Raw genomic sequence first — 6,408 nt, forward strand, 5'->3', positions numbered from 1 at the left:
TTATAACTCTTTAATTGAATTTTCCTGAATGTAATTTACTTTTACTCATTGATCAGTTGGCCGGTTCCCTCGATTAAAAATATTAAGATCAATAGTCATATTCTCAAAGCACAACTTCATTTGACAAGTTCTATAGTTATTTAGAGTATTAAAAGTGGCTAAGAATGATATATCTAAAACGACAGGTATCTGATCTTTAAAATTGAAAACTGGTTGATTTCTAAGACTGTGAAGTCCACTAGAAAAATAACTACCCAACATTAATCACAACATCCTATATTTCTCCATGAGGACTTTGAAAGATCTATCTCCTAACTGTAAGAGCATCTAGTTGGTTTGAGTTCTCCTACATCAAGTAAATTGTAAACCAAATAAGGAAGCAAATTGACACTAGCCTCTAAGTCTAAAAGTGTATTATCAATGAAAGTATTTTCAATGATACATGAGATAGTAGGACAATCAGGATCCTTATGTTTCAATAGTATAGGCTTTGGGAGCATGTCACTGATATTAGTAGTAAGAAAGACTTTCTTCGGAACATTTATTATTCTCTTCTTAGTGCACAAATCTTTTAAAAATTTTGCATAAGAATGGATTTATTCAATTAAATCTAAGAGAAATATTGACCTAAACTTACTTGAAAGTTTCTAGGATTTTCTCTACTTGTGGTGAGTTTTTCCTAGGCATTAGTCTATCTAGAAAGGGAACAACTACTTCAAACCTATCAAAATTGACCTCAGGTTCGGGTTCGGGTTCTTGGTCATTGAAAGGGGCTGATTGTTGAATAAAGTTATCAGAAGTTGAGAGAGTTTGTTTATGTTTAAGAGTTTTATTTGGCGGCGTTCTATCTTGATTATCGACCTGTTTTCCTAACCGTAGTGAATGAATTGTATTCACTTGAGCTTGGTAGGTTGAAGTTGATCCCATGTCCTTAGTGTTGGCCATGGGTTGACTCGAAAATTTTTGATTCTCTCTCACTCATAGCACTAGCTAATTGATCAAGTCGGGTTTCTAACTTAACTATGGTGTGGGTGTTGGAATTGAGATTTTATCCAGTTGTTTGCAAAAACGAATATAATGTGTCAGATGTCTGACTGAACAAGTTGGTGGTCTGTATAGAAGTTTTAATCATTGTCTCTAAACCCCTTTTCTAAGACATTGAGATGTTTATCATGACCAAAACTTGGAGGGATATGATCTATACATTGATGATGAGGAGGTTAATTCATATAAGGTAGATTTGGTTGTTAGAAATTTTTTTGTGAACTGAAAGGAATTGTATTTTCTCTAGGAAATTGTTGGGTTATAGTAGGAGTGATGTTTTGATTATTGGAGAAACTTCTCTGATTCCATGCAAAGTTGGGTGATTTTTCCAGCCTAGATTGTAGGTTGGAGAAAATGAATCATTTATGGGACAATGGAATGCAGAATTTACTATCCTAATGGTTGATTATTTTCTAAGAGAGAACATTCCTCTAAAACATGAGTTGGAGAAAGACAGTTATGACAACCTGAGGTAGAAACTGTTGATTTGGCTTGAAACTCGTTCTTTAATTTCTAAGGCTTCTAAAATATTAAGGATTGTAGCCATCTTTACTTAAAAGGCTATGTTTAACTCTAAGGAAAGACCACTTGATCTGGGTTAGGAAACTAATGAAACTCTTTCTTCACAATGTTGCCACTGCATCATTTTCTCAGATAAATTCTCTAAAAATGTCCACACATCATTGGCATTTTTCTTCATGGAATCCTATTAACATATCGATTCTAAGAATTTTTTTGAAGAATAGTTCAATTTTTTATGATTCTAATTGTTTCTAATTGTGAGAAACTAACTAAAGTGATGGAATTTAAAATACTAGAAAGAGAACTTAGCTTAAGTAAATCTTTAATATTTAATCTTTAATCTTCAATCTTCAATCTTTAAAGGGGTTCGTTCACAAGAAAGCACACAAATTAAAGACCCAAAATAGAAAAATACAAATTACAAGCACCTTTCTCAGCAACAGTGTCAAAAACATGATAGGGAATAAATAAAACCAAAATTGCAAGTGTTTAACTATCAATCTATAGTATAAAAGATGTTAATCCCTCGAGGAAGGTGTTGTAGGAAATAATCTAAATTGGTTTTCAAGTTATATGTTGACAATTAATAGTGATAATATTGTTGGTGAGAGATATAAGGAATGTGTGATTATTTGCAAACATTATTTGCAAATAAAACATAGCTAGATTAAGAGGGGAGAAAGAAAGATGAAAAAATTAGGTAAAAATAAAATTAAGAAACAAATAAAGAAAAATCAGGAATAAAGAGAAAATCAAAACAAGTAAAAAATAGAGAAAATCAATTAGAGAAATGAGAAATCTAGAATGGAATCCACTAGTTTATTTCACTTGAGATTTATGAACTATTCTTTTTTATCATATTTTACATTAGATTTATTAAGCATAAACTACGAAACCACTTAAGGAAAGAATAACAATTAGATATTAATTCTAGAATTCATAATCATATCCTATCAAACCACTTAAGTACATATTATCAAATTCTTCTTCTACCATTTAGTTCTCTAGTTGATTATCTTAAACTTGATTATCACAAATCATAAAAGAATTCAAACTAGTTTCAAACAACTCTAAAAATCCTACAATATTTTAATTCCACATTATAGAAATTAAAAACAAAGAAATAAAATATAAACTAGAGAGCTTGAAAGAAAGAGAATAAAGAATATAAGAAAAATAAGAACTAATTACAAAAGTAAGAATAAGAATGAGAAAATTAAGATATAAAGTATTAACATAAAAATAAATCTAACTTGCAAAAATAAATGAATATAAAAGAAAATCTAAACCATGCAAGAAAATAAACCTATAAAAGAAAATAAAAATGTAAAAAAATTATAAAAGAACATGAAAGTAAATCTACTCTGGGAGGCATCAAAATAAATCTAATTTACTTAAAGAAAAAATATCCTAAAACATGAATATCTAAAATAAGAAAATAGAAAAAAAATAAAAACTTACATTGCAAGAGGGTTCTAACCCCTTGAAGGCAAATCTCCATCTTCATCATTATCGACCAGTATAATGAAGAAAAGAAAAATATGAAGAGCCAAAATTTTTTTATTAATTGCAAACATATAACTTTGAAAGGTCTTCTTAATTAATAGTAACTTTTATCTCCATATGGAGTTTTTATAAAAAATTTCACACACAAACCCTAATTCACTACCCCTATTTATGGAGTATTATGATCAATATTAGCTATTAAATTAAACTTTATCTCTAAAGTACGCAGTTTTAGACTTTTGATCATAATTGCATATTAGGTATCAATAGTAGTATCCACACGGGCATCAATATTTGTATCGGTACAACTATCGATACTAGTATCGATATAGGTATGATACTAGTATCAATAATCGTATAGATATGAATATTGATACTGATATCGATACTTTCTCGGGTTCTACTCAATCGAATTTCTCGTGTGTGTGTGTGGGGGGGGGGGGGGGGGCTTAGGCTTCTTAGACTTTAACAAGCAATGAGAGATGAGATATTTGAGTTCTTTTTAGGTTCTTATTCTTGAATCTTTTATTTCATGCAAATTAAGATAACAACGCATATTAGAAAATATTTTATTCAAGTAAAATAGATAATGAGGGTATAAAAGTGTAATAAAATTTGATGATCATTCACTTTAAGGCATCTCGTGATGCTCTCTATGCTTCTTTACTAGGGGAAAAGAATAGGGGTAATCCTCCATCTAAAATTATCACCTTTGGTGATTCTTCGTCCAAATCACAAGCTTTGACTGGTGATGAGAATTTGACAAGCGATGTCAATAGTAGATCAAAGCAATGTCATCAGAGGCATTGTTTTCTTGCTAAAATTCAAGCAATCGAAGTTGTTCTCAAGAAGTGCAACTGCCAAAGCCAGGTCAGAACTCCCACTGATCTATGGATTCCTCTCTCTTAAGAGGGCATGCAAATGTCAGCATTATGTGACCCTAAATGAAATCATTATGACAGTTCAAATGAATTGCCAATGCAAATCCATTCCTACAAAGGAATCAATATTAATCACCTTAGTGAATTTCTTGAGTCTTCAGAGACTAGGATTAAGAGGCAGCAACGAATTTGAAAGAGGAAAGCTATTCTATAGGAATTCACGGTCAATATGGCTAGTGTGATCACAAGAGATGATGAAGAAGACGATGATAGGGCTTCTGATCCTAAATATTGTAAAACCCCAAAAATTTAAATATTTTATGATAAATATTTCATATGGTGAAGAATAATATATTTTGATGTTTGTATATGATAAGAATTGATTTGTGATCAATTCAATATATATTTGTGAAAATATATATGTGCAAAAGTGTAAAACATGCACAAAGGCCAAAAGAGAAATCTGAGAATAATAACAAATTATGATTTTCTATATTTTACGCACTGATAAAGTTAGAATATGAGAAAATATAAAAGATAAAATTTGTAGGTCTCTATAGCAGAATTCTAACATATCTTTAATCACCTCATTCCGAGGTCAGATACGAAAGTTACAATCAAAATACTGAAGAGTATGTTTCTAGTCAGACTGGGTTTTCCAGTTTCGGGTTTTAGGTTTTGGGCTGTAGTTTTTCGGATTTACTGTCATATATACACATGTTTATACATGAAAAACACCCCTTCTCTCCTATGTTCCAAACCCTAGCAGCCCCTCTCCTCCTCTCTCAAACCCTAGCCCTAAACTTGTGTTCTCGGGGGAGTTTCATGAGGTGAAAAGCGAGGAGAAGGCAGGATTTACAGTCATTGGCATCAAGGGATCATTCTCACACATTTTTGGGAGTTCATCAACACCCCTCAGGTGAGTTTCATCTCTCCCAATCCTACACCCTTGTTTTTAAACGTTTTTAATGATGTTTTCATGTGATTTGTGAGCCTAACTTGTTAGTTTATGTATAAAAGTTTGATTATATTATTGTATATTGCAAAGAGAATAAGTTTTTAGTAAATAAAGATCATCCATGAATTTCTTAATGTAGATCTAGATCTGAAAATATTTCTAACAAGAGTTTTAAATGAAATATCCTTGTTTCCATATGTTTCGACATTTTAAATGAAATATCCTTGTTTCCATATGTTTCGACATGTTTATACGTATTCATGAATGATTTCGTTTTATCTAAAGTGTTTATGTTTCCATATGTTTCGACATGTTTATACGTATTCATGAATGATTTCGTTTTATCTAAAGTGTTTAGAATCTTTTTCCACATATTTTAGAAATGCTAAATCGTTTATAGAGGATTAGTAGTGTTCGAGATTTACATATGAAAATTTTTTATATATCAAAACCCATAGAGCAGAAAACCTGCAGAAAGTTTTCTACACCTGAGCGGCCGACCGTGACGGTCGACCACCGGTCACGCAGTAGAAGCAGGAAGCTTTTGTTTTCCTACGCGGTCGACCGTGGTAGTCGATTGCTATGTACACAGATGAGCAGAGACCTTCTGCTCACTACGTGGTCCACTGCAGATAATCGGTGGTCGACCGTGAGATCTGTTTGTGCATGTGCTCGTCGTTTGCGTGTTGTTGTGGCTAGTGAAACACCTAGGTTATATGGGTTTGTTATACACTGACATTGGTGTATATGAGTTGACTACTGTCATGAAATTAGATTTACTCACCAAGGCATGAGAATAAATGTTATATATGTTGGTTCTAACATCATTTACATGTTGAAGTCCTCGTGTTGGACTATAAACTATTGAAGTCCATGTGTTGGACTATAAACTATTAAAGTCCTCGTATTGGACTATAAGCTATTAAAGTCCTCGTGTTGGACTATAATGCACTACAGTCCTCATGTTGGACTTTAATCTATTGTCGTTCATGTATTGGACCTTTATTTGTTACAGCCTATGAGTCGGGCATATATTTTAACTTATGTCAGGTTATTGATAGTATAATTGGAGATGGAGTTGTCTTTCATTTTTTCTCCACACTGTAGCTTTTGGATTTGGTATTTAGAGGAGCCGTCTTTCATTGTTGCTCCACACTGTAGCTTTTAGGTTTGGTATTTAGGGATTTACAAATTTGAGACCTATGGTATATACATGAGGGTTTCCTTGTTTGGATTATTTCGCTCGACGTACCATACTCATGTTGTAAATTTCTAAATATCAAATCTCCATTTATTTTAGAGTAGATGATTGTTTATCTATATGTATTAGCAGCTATTTTCTTATCCTTCTAACCCTTCTCCCTAGGGTTGGTTGAGATGTTACTCACTATAGCACTTTGACGCTCGTTGTTCCCCCTTTTCAGGTAACGAGCTAGGTGCACGGAGAGCCGTAGGTTGATGGAGCTGCTTTAGTAGTTATTTATCTATATTATTAGT

The sequence above is a fragment of the Asparagus officinalis genome, chromosome 2 (assembly GCF_001876935.1).
Source record: "Asparagus officinalis chromosome 2, Aspof.V1, whole genome shotgun sequence".
Classification (NCBI taxonomy): domain Eukaryota; kingdom Viridiplantae; phylum Streptophyta; class Magnoliopsida; order Asparagales; family Asparagaceae; genus Asparagus; species Asparagus officinalis.